At 41.4% G+C, this 15,081-nt stretch overlaps 1 protein-coding gene across 2 annotated transcripts in view; it reads right to left on the bottom strand.

The window, feature by feature from the left end:
- slc2a15a (solute carrier family 2 member 15a) overlaps positions 1-15,081 on the bottom strand; it is a 119,533-nt gene that overhangs the window by 65,199 nt on the left and 39,253 nt on the right. The gene's annotated exons all lie outside the window — the stretch shown is intronic.

Raw genomic sequence — 15,081 nt, 5'->3', positions numbered from 1 at the left:
TGTGTGTGTCAGCAGTGCTGATTAGGTTACAGTAGAGTGGGTGAAGGGTAAAGTTCAGACCTAGAGGTGATTCTTTGTGACGTCTTCTCCCTCCTGTGCGGTGTGTGTTGTGTGTGTGTCTCTGTTTGTGTGTGTTGTGTGTGTGTGTGTGTGTCTGTCTGTCTGTCTGTGTCTGTGTGTGTGTGTGTGTGCCTTTGTCTCTCTCTCTCTCTCTGAAATGTAATTGTGTTTTTCAAGGTGCTCTGCAGCCTACTTCCTGCAGAGCTTATACAGTATAGAACTTAAAACCAGTAAGCGCCGGTAGAAACAGTCCATACAAACAGGATAGAAGGCCTCCCATAGCCATGGGTCAGACTACTAGCACTCACTGTTGCTGTGAAATATAGAGCAGGCCTACTGTATCAAATAATAGGTTCCAGTTCCACTTAAAACCCACATTTTGGGCCTCCCTGGTGGCGCAGTGGTCTAGGCCTCTGCATCGCAGCGCTAGCTGTGCCACCAGAGACTCTGGGTTCGCGCCCAGGCTCTGTCACAGCCGGCCACGACTGTGACACACAATTGGCCTAGCGTTGTCCGGGTTTGGCCGGTAGGGATATCCTTGTCTCATCGCGCACCAGCAACTCCTGTGGCGGGCCGGGCGCAGTGCACGCTAACCAAGGTCACCAGGCGCATGGTGACCTCCTCCGACGCTTTGGTGCTGCTGGCTTCCGGATTGGTTGTGCGCTGTGTTAAGAAGCAGTGCGGCTTGTTTGGGTTGTGTTTCAGAGGAAGCATGACTTTCAACCTTCGTCTCTCCTGAGCCCATACAGGAGTTCTAGCGATGAGACAAGATAGTAACTACTAAAAATTGGATCCTATGAAATTGTGGAGAAAAAGGGGATAAAATTCTAAACAAAAAAACACACATTTCGTCATCAGTTATTTTCTTACATTTGTGTTTAGAAGCAGTGCGGGGGAGAGCGATAGAGAGACAGAGAACCGAGGAAGACATATTTGTTGGCCTTTGTGAAAGTGAAGGTAGTTACAGTATATGCCCATAGTCCATGGGAGAGCTTTGTGTGGCATGTTTGATTCCCATTGCATCATGAAATACAGGTCAGACCCATGCAGAGGACGGCCTTTTGGGGATTTTCCATGCTCTGCTAGGGAACACACTGCGGTTTTCCCTCACCACTCACTAGACTAGGCTATGGAGCAGGCACTATGGAGCAGACAGTGTCACATATTAGTCTAAAATGATGCTGATTTGTTTACAGCCAAGGAGGGCCTAGTTTACTACTTGGACTTAATAAGTTGCTCTCTTTGATGCCACTCCTTATCGTACTTAGACTCCACACTGTGCGTCCAAAAGTGTGTTGGAGCAGCTTCAGCTTCCTGGTGCTATGCCCATTTGAGAGCCTTTGAGTTGTAGCTCGTGGCTGATGTGCGGTGTTGGTTTTATGTGCAGTTTATGTGTGGATAGGGTATGCCAGACTCTAGAGCTCAGACTAAATTAACCTACCTCAGTGTGAACCTGCGAGCTGAGAGCAGCACAAAATCTGCTCACCTCACCAGCTTTCCCATGTCCCGCTGCTCTCCTCAGCCAGGGGTGGGATGGGCTGTGGGCCAATGGGGGGTGGGGGTACTCCCTCATCTTGCTCTGTTTTAGGAAGCCATAACCCAGAGAGTCATTGAGTAGTCATAAAAACAGAATTAGAACTGTGGTCCTATGGGATGGGTGAGGTTCTCTCACTTTGGGTTTCTCTGTGTAAGAGACTGGTGTGGCTAAGGCTTTGTCTGTCTGTCTGTCTGTCTGTCTGTCTGTCTGTGCATGTGTCGGTGTGTCTGACAGAGGCTGAGCTTAGAGAGACTGCTTATCCCTGTCTGTCTGGGTGATGGACCCTTTCTGTATGCCTGTGGGGTGTGTGTGTGTGTGTCTTATTGAGCACTCTGTGTGTATGTTTTCAGCCCGTCCTCCTATAGCTCATCCCACCAGCCTCCTCTGGTGTGTTTGCGCCTGAGTGTGTGTCACTGCAGGGGGAGAATGATGTACTGGCTAAATGAGCTGCTTTATCAGTGGGACGGCTGCCGTCTGTCTGGCTTATGTCATCAATATCCTCTTATATAAATGTCAGCTGTGCCATTTTACTCAGAGATATTTCCCACACTACTGATTACATTAGCTCAGAATGTAGGGGAGCTACTCCTTCGCTCTCCCACTCCCCATCCCTCACTCTCTCGCTTTCTCTTGCACCCCCACTTACCATTCCTCACTCTCTATCTCCCTCCTCCCTGACCCAATCCCTTATATGCTCTCTGTCCCCCAGACCCTCTCACACTTTCTCTATATCATCCTCTCCCCCTCTCTCTCTCTCTCTCTCTCTCTCTCTCTCTCTCTCTCTCTCTCTCTCTTCTCTCTCTCTTTCCCCCTCACTCTCTCTCGCTCCCCAGTATGTGTGTCAATAGCCTGCCTCCATGAAACAAGTCAATTTTCTGCTGGCTTGGCAGGCGAATAAATCTCTGAACAATCTGAGCACCGTAGATATTTATTGTGTGTGTGTGTGTGCATTTGTGTGTGTGTGTGTTATCTAGGGTGAGATTTGTGTCCTTGCCTCAATAGGGGTTTCTTGTCCAGGCTCAGTGAGTAGAGAGAGCGAGAGTGTGTGTGTGCTTGTGTGCGTTTGTGCGTGTGTGTGTGTGTAGCAGGGAGACTTATGGCCAGATGGATGCTGCTGTAAAGCTCAAGGCCTTTCTGCTTCCTGGGGAGGGGATATTGTGTTGGCCAAGTGATTCATTACCAGGAGTTCAAGTGTGGAGGAGCATGGGTGGGAGTCAGGCTGATTTAAAGAGAAATGTCAGCAGCAAAAGGACACTTAACACCGCACACACACTAAACCACACACACCACAGTTCCGTGTTTTTGAAACATGCCGTATTCAGGAATACATTTGAGATTTCAATCACTTTTTCTGTACTCTACAGTAAATTTTGTGCCTTTTTTTTTAGAAGAAACAAAACCATCCAAATCACTATGCCCTTTGATTTTCAATTCACTAATTCTAGACTGAACTCTATTGTGTCTATTATTCAGACGCCACGCGACCTTAGCCTCGCGAGCCAGCCTGGTTTTGGCTTACATGGATGGATCGCTACCAACGCGCAGCATTGAACAGTCTAGTAATTATGAGGCTAACTTTTCCGGGGTTGAACCCGTACTGTTTTCTTTCCATTCTAGTGTTCCGACCAGCATAATAAAGTTCTGAACCGGTTCGAACCAAAACAAAGTTACAGTTCATATCGTTTCTTTTCATACATTTTATTTTTACCCGTGAAATCCAAATAGATTTTAAGCTTAGCTCGTTCATTTACTCCACCAATTGTCAAGGATAGAGAAGCTTGCTACAGAATCTGTAAGCTAGTTGTTTACATGTTTGATTGGTCATATAAGTGCAGACGGGAGATGCGACTAACATTTGCCAGGTGGGGAGTTAGTGAGAAAGGGGGGGGGGCATGTAGGGGGCTTGGCTTGAATCTCTAATAATCATGACATGAATTGAAAAGTGTTCAGGCTTTCTTTTTTTAGCCAGGAAAGTCAGTTAAGAACAAATGATTATTTACAACGACGGCCTGGGAACAGTGGGTTAAATGCCTTGTTCAGGGGCAGAACAAGCTTGGAGATTTGTTCTAGCAACCTTTCAGTTCCTGGCCAGTTCTTTCAGTTCCTAATTAGGCTACCTGCCTATTACTAGCATCAGAACATCACTGAATTACATAATTATATACAATTATTTTTTAAACAAAAAACATCAACATTATTAACCAGTTCTCAAGATTTGAAAATAACGGTTCTGTTTCGGGAACACTAGAGATCACTTTCAAACCGGGTTCTGTCTTCGTTTCCTTGAAAAAAAAAGGGTTATTTTCAGATTCTCTGTTCTGTTCCAATGAACCGGTTCCCAGTAGCAAGAGATTCAGCACTGCGGCGGTAGCTCATAATAGGTATTCTGAATAGTGCTGCTTGTATACCGTGTTGTCTGAAAGTGATGTGTTCGGTAGGTAGTCTTAGGTATGTGTACGTGTCTGTGCATGTGTGTCTCAGCCACGAACAACTGCTTCATCTTTAGTAGGCCATCGGAATGATTACAGTGACATTGAGCGGTGACCTTTATTGTCTAATCAGACTGTGCTAGAAGGTTACGACCCTCCATGCCTTTCAGCCCCAGGTTTTCTTTTATTTCCCATTGATCTGAAGAGAAGAGTCCAACGCTGGATCAATGGGAGAGAGATGTGACATTTAAACCCTGGGTGATACACTACGCCCGGGCTGGAGAGTGAAAGACTGTCCCGTTTAGATGAAGGAAATTTTTTTATTATATACACTCTTAGAAAAAAGGTGCTATTTAGAACTTAAAAGGGTTCTTTGGCTGTCCCCATAGGAGAACCATTTTTGGTTCCAAGGAATAACCATTTTGGTTCCAGGTAGAACACTATTGGATTCCATGTCGAAACCTTTCCACAAAAGGTTCAACATGAAACACAAAAGGGCTCTACCTGGAACCAGAAAGGGTTCTGCTTTGGGGACAGCCAAATAACCTTTTTTGGACCCCTTTATTCTAGGAGTGTTGCACTGTTGCAGTGAACATTGGAAGTCAGAGTTCTGTAGCATCTTCATATGTGGATTGGGCTAAATCCTTTGTAATGTAAATGTGATTTAAAGTTCTGTTAGTGTGAAATGTCCATACTGTAAAAAAACACATTCCTGCTGAAATACTTTCCTCGTCAAATAGCTAAGGATAAATAGATACAATTAATAAATAGGATATGCCACGTTCCAACTGGTGCAATTTTGTATTCATGAGCATCTCTCTTAATGAAGTTGTCAGTGTGATAGACATGTGGGGTCACATTATCCCCGCCCAGCCGTCACCCTACAAATTCACACTCATTCAGCCAGAAATAACCTAGTAGCATAGACTGAATGCAAGATAACACACACTACAATATGGCTAATTTCATTTTAGGTAGTGTGGGAGACAGCTACACCACATACCCCTCTCTGAGGGGTACAGTGTACAGCACAGGAGGTTGGATGCACCTTAATTGGGGAGAACCTGCTCGTGGTAATGGCTGGAGCGGAGTAGAATGGTATCAAATACTTCAAACGCATTGGTTCACATGTGTTTGATGCCATTCCATTAACTCCCTTCCAGCTATTATTACGATCCGTCCTCCCCTCAGCAGCCTCCACTGGTGTAAAGACAACGGCTCTCCCCACTCCCACACCACATGTTCCTCCAAGAATTACCCTAATTACCATAATACCAGTAGACAGAATTTTTGCTCTGTTAGCCAAATTGAAAATTAAATGCTTTTAAAACATGTTTTACAATATCCACACATTTGTCAATCATTGCAATAAGTGTACAACACCCTATGTGCAATATGGTTTAGATGAAAAGCTCCTGCATAGTTTAAATTGCTTTCCTTATTTAGTTTGTCTATATAATATGGTATTTACAGTATGCTAATAGCTGCACACATATATTAAGCAGGAATGTGGCTTTGGCCACACCATATCCAAGGTAAGTGTAAACAGAAAAGTTAAACATCTGATGTTGAAGAGAAGTAGAGCTCACTAGACCTATTTTCTAACGTAAATCCACCCTGAGCGCTACCCCATCTCCAAAACAAGCAGATGCTGTTGTCACACACACACATACACACACGTACACACACACAGCAAAATAGGCATGTTGTCGATATGCTGAAAAGATTTGCCTTTTAACCATCACCCATCATGTCTGTCTATTCCACTGGGCTGGAGTGATAGAACGAGGTAATCAGTGCCTTATCGGCTGAGGTTCCTGTCAGACAGCAGTGATCGTTTGAATCTGTCTGGATTAAAGAGGTATTTTTTGGTCTGTATGCTGCTAAACACCTTCCCTTAAATTAAGCATTGATTTTCTTGTACAGATCCTTTCATTGATAAATGGCACATTGCAAATGTGCTCCAGCATTAATAAAATAAATAAAAAATGGTATTACTGAATGACCACCATTTGGTAAAAATGTTTGTAGACATAATATTTTCCACTTTATTTTAATGTTTTTTAACGTCTTTGCCTAAGAGCGGTAGTTAACTATGCAGCCTTGGAGTTGACAACAATGAAGTTAGTTTAAATCAAATCCTTTCCTCACAGGTGTCCTCTGAATGAACCTCCCACAATGGAGGTGGTGAGAAGAGAGGAGTGGAGAAGAGAAGGGATGAACGGAATATAAGAGGTACGTAGATATGAGAAAGATGGAGAAGAGAAGGACATGAACAGAGGAGAGAAGGAAAATAAGTAAGGAGAGGAAAGAAGAGGAGAGGAGAAAAGATGGTCTGCGGTATCCTCAAGGTTAGAGAGGCAGGCCAATAACCAGAGGGTTGCCAGTTCGAATCCCCGAGCTGACTAGGGGGAAACGTGCAGGGAGTGAGCTGGCAGCCGGAGGGTTACCGGCTTCAATATTCTATTTGTTTATCCCTAATTGCTCCAAGGGAACTGCTCTGCAGCAGCCTTTTTGTGTGTGTTGTGTATCACGTTGGGTACTGTGACAGCATCACATCAGAGAATGTCTGTGCAAATGGACCAATAAAGCAAGCGACTATATTTTGTACTGAAAATCTTGCAAGAGGTACCAGTATAGCAGTTGTCATTACTATTCAGTAAAGTGGTTTAAATGAACAGCTGAATGGCGGAAACATCTGCTGTGTGTGTCAGACCAGTGAACCACACCCCTTCCCCCTCTCTCTTATTCACAGTCTTTAATTCTCTCGTTCTCTCTTTCTCCCTCGTCTGACATCGTACAGTCTCTCTCTCATTTCTTTGTCTTTCCACAGATGTTCTCCATTTATTCCCTCTTTCTGTTTCTCTTTCTCTCTTTGCACACTGATGGTCTTACTCCCACCTCGCTCTCTCTCTCGTCATTGGCTCTCCCTCCATTGCCCCTCCATCTCCTCTTTCTAATTGAAACCTGGCATCACACATCTGAACACCAGTTGTTGCCAAGTGTCAGTAACAGCATTACTTTGCTGTGGCCTCAGACTTGAATCAACTGACTCCCACCATGCTGCAACCAAACCTAGACATTTATTTCATTACCATTAACCCTTTTGTGGTATTACCCACACTAAGTCAGACACTGAGCCGAACAGCTGGGGATGAGGAAGGGGAAATGACTGAGTATATCACATTAGTGACATCACTCACTATTAATGAATACATCACAGTGTTGTCATCACTCATCTGTAATGAATATATCACATTGGTCACAGCTTCCACATTGTGGTGGAGGGGGCTTTCTGGGGCATGGACTGTAGTATGGCTTTATTTTCCTCATAGGCTGTTATTGGTTAGAGAGATGATGACTGGAGAAGATGACTGGAGAAGATCTGAGTGTGTTTTCAGTGTGAACTCTACTCTAGACTATGCCGCCCCATTGCCAAACCCCTCTCCTTCGGCTCATACCTGAGTATGACAGAACAGCTTACAGAGATCATACACACACATATATATAAACACACACACACACACACCTTGACTTCTGCCATCCATCATAAGAAACCCTCTACCGTTGTGTTCCTCAAGGTGCACCTGTCCTGCTTTCTGCTTTTAGCCACTCACAGGTGAAAACATCTATCAGGGCTCTTATCTCTCCATCCCTCTTTCTCTGTCTTTCTCTTTCTTTCGCTCTGTCTCTTTACCTGTATATGTGTGTGTCTCTCTCTCTCTCTCTCTCTCTCTCTCTCTCTCTCTCTCTCTTTCGTTCTTTCTTTCTCACTCGCTCTCCCTCTCTCTATTTCACAGCGCTGTACTCCTAGCTGCTGCCTCCGGTGATGGAAGAAACCGTGTGCTTAGTAACATGCCTGTCAGAGTCAGGAGGTAGTCTCTTTCACCGGCTGTGTGTGCATAAGTCTGGCACGGCTGGCTCAGGGTCTGAAAGAGATATGGGCTTGCTAGCTGAGGATCTGTAAAGCCATAACACAGGATGAGAAATAGAAATGTTTGAATGAATAAATGCAGGAATGAATGGGATGAAGGGATGAATGGATGGATGATGTTTTCAACTGGAGCTATATGACTTACTGGCTGGGGGGAAAATGGAAGGTTATACCATGTACTCTTCGTATTATAGAGTTAGATGATGTGAGTGGTAGCGTCCTCATCATTAGCCAGCATATCTTGCATCTGTTATGCTGTCTTCGTCTGCTCTTGGGGACCCATCAGCTTTATGATGACACGCATCTGTAAGTGGGATTAGCCGATAGCCGCATCAAGAGGACAGTCAACATAGGCATTTAGCACCGGGCATCTGTCTAACAGGCCGTATGTGTGTGTGCCCACGGCAGTGTGTAATATAAGTGCCACAGTCCCACGAATGGGCATATGAATGGCAGATATGCCAGGCCTCCATAATCACATCCGACATGTCTGCCCTAGAGAGCCACTGTTTGTCTGGCAGCAACCCTATAACCCCTAGCCTATACCCGTTTGTTTTTTTGTAACCAGATTAGTACAATGATAGCTCCACCTCACCTTCTATTGCTTTTTTTTGGGGGGGGGGGGCTCTGCTATTTTTCCTAAGCCTATGAGGTTCCTTCAGATCTGCAAATAAAAGGAGTAGGGGATAAGGGTATAGGTTTTTGACTGGGCTTTATACACTGTTGAATATTGACATACTGACTGCTGTCGTCAGCATTTAGTGACATGTAGGCCTGTGTAGTCTAGCTATAGCCCAAACCCCAGAAATGTCATTAAGCATAATGCTTAGAAGTTTAGAAATCAATGTGTTATTCATAATGTCTGTTAATGTTCAGTATTTAAGGTCACACTTCCCCCAAAACAGATTCAAATGGAATACAATTTGATCATTCAATGCAGCTTTAATATTTCAACTATTTTTGCTGGCTTACTTTCCACACACATTGAAAACATCCCACTGGGCATAGATGTCAAGTCAACTTCTATTCCACGTTGGTTCAAAGTAATTCCATTGAAAGTAAGTGGAAACCATGTTAATTCAACCAGTGTGGGCCCAGTGGGATAGCCTAGACAACAAAAATCATAACCATGTCAGGCTGTAAACACAGATACAATATAGGCTAATAAATTCGTAGAAACAACAAATATTTTCATAATAGTCAATAATGTATTTATTTCATTGGATTATTCTAGCCTCCAGCCTATGTTTGGCCCATGTATAGATCCCTGAATTCACTTCTCTCATGACTTTTAGAAATAGGCCAACAAAAGTTCAAAGGCCTGAGTAGATATTTCTTCTGATGACGAAATCAAGACCTACGTGAAAATACGAGTGTTTCTCAATTTCTTAGAGGGTATCAAATGCACCCGCACGGATGTGGGTGCAATGATGGAGTATGGAAAGGTCAAGCGAGCAGGCGAGAGGGGAACCCTGAAAAGATCCAACAATGCCCGTGTAATCAAATCTCACGCGCGAGGAAGCCATGAGTAAATTACAAAATAAAACTGTCACCAAATAAAGTGACTTGTGTAACAAAGTCATTATTCTGAACTACTCATTGTTACACTTTGATTGCAGACATCCTAAACCTTGTCAATCAATCTTGACCATGATGGCGTTATCTACATGTTAAATCATTTTCAGGAAAAAAAATGCTATAGCAGTATTGTCACGTGCAGAAGAAATCTGTGATGGACAGAAATCTGTGAGAGAAAGCGATCAGCCTCTGAAATGTCACTCGCTTGGGTCCAGTAAATTGCCCGAGGGCGTCAAGGATTGGACATGAAACAACTGACTGTTGGAGGCTGAAAATATTTAATCTGTTCTCATCATATTGTTGGATTTCTCCACAAATGACTCACAGTGTGCTTCATCGCACGAATTGTAGCCTAATTTCACTGCTTGTTTTTTTATCACGCATGGGATAATTTATTAATAGGCTACTGTCTTGGTTGTAGCGTTTAATCACCTTAAAAAACAAGGCCCGCTGCGTTAATTGTGATAGGTGGAGGTGCATGACGTATAGTTACAGTAGGGACATATTTATTAATGCACCCATGGAAGGCGGAGTGTACTATTGGAACGCAACCTATGCGTCACTGCATGAGCGTTCAACGCCAGCCACCACATATGCCCTGCGCTTAACGTGTACGCTATAATTTTATTTCCAAATATGATTTGTACACTAATAGGATTCTTATGACATGTTTTACAAACATAGTTGCAATGTTAATCACTATTTAATAGCTAGATTGATTGTTTTAATGCCGCGTTATGTTCTGTTGCATTATTAGCAAGGCTATTTCAGAATTGACAAATAGGAAAAAGTATATAATAATTATAGCAAATTGTCTATATTATTATTATTATTATTAGTGGTATTATTATGGCTGTTATTATTATTGCTATTATTACTAATAATATTAGTAGTAGTAGGGGGCCCAGTAGTAAGCCTAGTAGTTGTATTTACATATTGACCGATAGCCTATAATAACAGGCTAGGCCCGGTTTTCCAAAAGCATCTTAAGGCTAAGTTCATCATTAAAACCTTAGTAGTAGCAGCCTGCCTCAGACCGCTCGTAAAACAGCTTAAGGCTAAATTCATCATTAAAACCTTAGTAGGAGCATCGTTATCTCCGAGCTGTTTCCCAAAACCATTCTTATTAACGTTGCACTTGAAAACACTCGTATTCTAACGCCTGCCTCGGACCGCTCGTAGAACAGCGAAGTGCGTCGTTAGATTATTTTTTGCCCTACCGTGTCGTTTTATACACAGAAGATCGCCGCTAAACATAGAATCACATGGTTTCTCTGTGACCGCGGATAACTTCAGAACAAATTTGACTACAAAAACAAAGTTGCCAATGTCTTTGGAATTGACAGAAACAAGCGACGTATACAAACGCTTCAAATGAAAACCGTGATAACTGCATTAAAATATTAACAGTAGGCTATAGGCCTATTCGAATCATATTAAAATAGGGTAGATTTAATGTTCAATCAATTGAGTTCTATTTTGCTACTTGTAAGCTACTGTCTGTTATTTGTCTCAATATAATTCATGATGTGTAGCCTAACATGTGCTCAATGATGTGCCAAATCAATGATTTAATGCATTTTTATTGGGTAAGCATTAGAATAAGCAGCCTCAATATTTGCAGCAGTAGGCGGTATATGTCAGGAGCCGATCTTTCGTCAGTATTGTGAAGTAATTATAATGTTTGGGATAAATATTTTAATGGAGAAAGCAGATCTGAGAGCAGGGCTCCCTTTCTTTTGATCATATGATGCACTCCCTCTTCACAAAAGTGGTGACCCTTGTGACCTACATTTGTATCGCCCTATTACTCAACTTTCTTGCCTAGCTAAAATATTAGAATCCTTGACACTATCTTATCTAAGATCTTTCTTATCTTTGAAATGTTTGAAATGTTTTCTAAAAAGTTTTCATCAGGCGGGTTTTAGACCATCATAGCATTATCTCTGCTGCATCCCTAGTTATAAATTAAGTGGTTAACTGTATGGATTAAAGGCAACATTGTGCTGCCCTCTTCATTGATCTGCGAAAGGCTTTGATACTGTTGATCACTCACTGCTAATTCAGAGGCTTTCCTCAATTGGCCTAGACCAAGCTGCATTTAACTGGTTTAAAATGACTTGACAGATAGAACTCAATATGTATCTACTGATGATGTTTAATCAGGTTTTCTGGACAAAATGAAAGGTGTCCCACAAGGATCAATTTTGGGTCCTATACTTTTTACTGTTTACATTAACAATATTGACTCGTTGTTAAAAATTGTAACCTGCACTTATATGCCAATGATACTGTTGCGTATGGTATTGCAGACTATTGTTGACCAGGCTCTATCTGAACTACAGTCTGCCTTCATTGCATTACAGGAAAACTTTATTTACATTAAATTAGTTTTGAATGCAGGTAAAACTAAGTATATGTTGTTCTCTAGAGTGCATAAAAAGAACTCTGATGATTTAAACATACAGTGCCTTCAGAAAGTATTCACACCCCTTGACTTTTTCCATATTTTGTTGTGTTACAAAGTAGGATTGAAATGGATTTCATTGTATTTTTTTGAAAATGATCTACACAAAATGCTCTGTAATGTAAAAGTGGAAGAAAAATGTGTAACACATAAAATAAAAAAGTAAAACACTAATATATCTTGATTAGATAAGTTTTCAAAGCCCTGAGTCAATACAGAATCAATGTTGGCAGTGATTACAGCTGTGAGTCTTTCTGGGTAATTCTCTTAGAGCTTCGCACACCTATATTATACAATATTTGCACATTATTCTTTTGAAAAGTATTTAATTAAGCTCTGTCAAGTCGGTTGTTGATCATTTTCAAGTCTCGCCATACATTTTCAAGTCGATTTAAGTCAAAGCTGTAACTAGGACACTCAGGAACATTCAATACCGTATTGATAAGCAACGCCAGTGTATATTTGGCCATGTGTTTTAGGTTATGGTCTTGCTGAAAGGATACATTTGTGTCCCCGTGTCTGTTGGAAAGCAGACTGAACCAGATTTTCTTCTAGGACAGGAGTATTCAACTCTTACCCTACGATTTTCGAAGACTGATGGTTTTCTGTTTGACCTGATAAATAATTGCACCCACCTGGTGTCATAAACAACTCCCTAGTCCTTGTCATTGACAAGCATACTCATAACATGATTTAGCCACCACTATACTTGAAAATATGAAAATAAGAGTGGTACTCAGTGATGTGTTGTGTTGGATTTTCCCCAAAAATTACTTTGTATTCAAGACATAAAGTTAATTTATTTTCCACATTTTTTGCAGTTTACTTTAGTGCCTTATTGCAAACAGCATGCATATTTTGGAATATTTTTATTCTATTTCTTCTTTTCACTATGTCAATTAGGTTAGTGTTGTGGAGTAACTACGATGTTGTTGATCCATCCTCAGTTTTCTCCTATCACAGCCATTAAACCCTGTAGCTGTTTTAAAGTCACCATTGGCCTCATGGTGAAATCCCTGCGTGGTTTCCTTCCTCTCCGGTACTGAGTTAGGAAGGACTCCGGGCGCCTGTATCTTTGTAGTGACTGGGTGTATTGATACACCATCCAAAGTGTAATTAATAACTTCGCCATGATCAAAGGGATATTCAGTGTCTGCTTTTTATCTTTAAGCCCATTTACCAATAGGTGCCCTTCTTTGCGAGGCATTTTAAAACCTCCCTTGTCTTTGTGGTTCAATCTGTGTTTGAAATTCACTGCTCGACTGAGAGACCTTACAGATAATTGTATGGGTGGGGTACGGAGATAAGGTAGTCATTCAAAAATCATGTTAAACACTGTTATTGCACACAGAGTGAGTCCATGCAACGTATTCTGTAACTTTACATTAAGGGGCATTTTTATTGTGTGTTGGTCAGTGACAAAAAAAATATACATTTGATCTATTTTAAATTCAGGCTGTAAGACAACAAAATTTGGAAAAAGTAGATAGTTGTGAATACCTTCTGCTAACTTTGTAAATGAGTTTGGTAAATCAGCTTTTAGTTTCTTTTTTCTTTTTTTTTCTTTATTTAACCAGGCAAGTCAGTTAAGAACAAATTCTTATTTTCAATGACGGCCTAGGAACAGTGGGTTAACTGCCTGTTCAGGGGCAGAACGACAGATTTGTACCTTGTCAGCTCGGGGATTCGAACTTGCAACCATGCACTTTATTTGTGGAACAATCTTCTAAATAATCCTAAATTGGACGTTTGGTGCCTCTCGGGCATTTCAGAAGGCTGATTGAGGTTCTTCTTACTGATAAATGTGTTTTTTTATTACCGTGTTTTTCTTTCTGTTGTTAGCATTTAGCATTTATATTTTGATGTGTGTATTTTCTGTCATTTCTGTAATTCAGAGCTCATCTGTAAAAGACACCTTGGTCTCAGTATGAGGCCCTGACAAAATAAAGGTTAAATAAAATAAAAACGAATGTTTGGGGAAAACTCTTGAAAAGTTAGCTCATAAATAACGTCGCACCTGGTATGATCATCATAATGCTTAAGTTACATCACAACTGTGAATCGAGGCCCTGGTCTAGATGTCTGTATCACAGCAGGATACTATTCACAACTTGCTGGAATACTTTATAGATAAGCTTGATTACAGCTGGGCTTCATTGATCTGGCTTAAAACATGTAGCCAACATAAAAACGTTTAGTAAAGATATAGCCTAGCCATACACTTATTTCAGTAAGCCTACATCAACATATTATATTGGCCTACACACCAAAAAAAAAAAGAGAGTTCCTCAAGGGTTCTTTGGGAAGGGTGATGGTTCTATGTGGAACCATACTGATCCAAAGAACCCTTTGAGCCCTTCGATGGTTATTTGTAGTTCAAACAAGGGTTCTGTTGTGTTATGCTATGACATGTTATGTATGACTATGGCTAGTGACGTGTCTTGTGAAAGACTCACGAATGGCCTTGTATCAATTGAGATCGGTTGACTAAGTCAGTAGTTCTCAATTCTCTCCTCAGGGACCCAGAGCTAGCACTCCTGATTCAACTTAATAAACACAATAATAAAAACCTATGGAATTTTAACAAAATAATATGTCTATTAAAGCCTGTATGGTTCTACAAAGAACCTTTGAGATTGAGAAAGGACATTTTTTAGGGTTATTTATATAGACTTCAAAGAAAGGTTCCGTATAATACCAAAAATGGATCCGCTATGGTTACAAGCCAAATAATCATTACTTAGCACTACCATTTATTTGTTTTTAGTGTGTAGCAGCCTATAGTCTAAATGTGAATTCATGCTGGATGGTTAAACTGACACTTTGTATTTGTACACCATATTTGTACACCATATTTGTACACCATTGCAGCAAGGCAGTGAGGAGGTGAAATATCTCCCATTGCGCTATAGAGGATGGCCCTTTGTGCGTAAGTTATAGTGCAGAGGATTTGGCAAGGCTAAAGGGGATGATGCTGTCTCTCTGCCCAGAAGTATTATTAACCTGATATACTGCCTGCCTTCACAACAGCACACCGTTATAAAACATAGGGTTATACATACACTAGACCAACTTT

This window comes from Oncorhynchus masou, chromosome 23 (genome assembly GCF_036934945.1).
Source record: "Oncorhynchus masou masou isolate Uvic2021 chromosome 23, UVic_Omas_1.1, whole genome shotgun sequence".
NCBI classification, from domain to species: Eukaryota; Metazoa; Chordata; class Actinopteri; order Salmoniformes; family Salmonidae; genus Oncorhynchus; species Oncorhynchus masou.
This window is presented reverse-complemented; position numbering and strand designations above follow the sequence as displayed.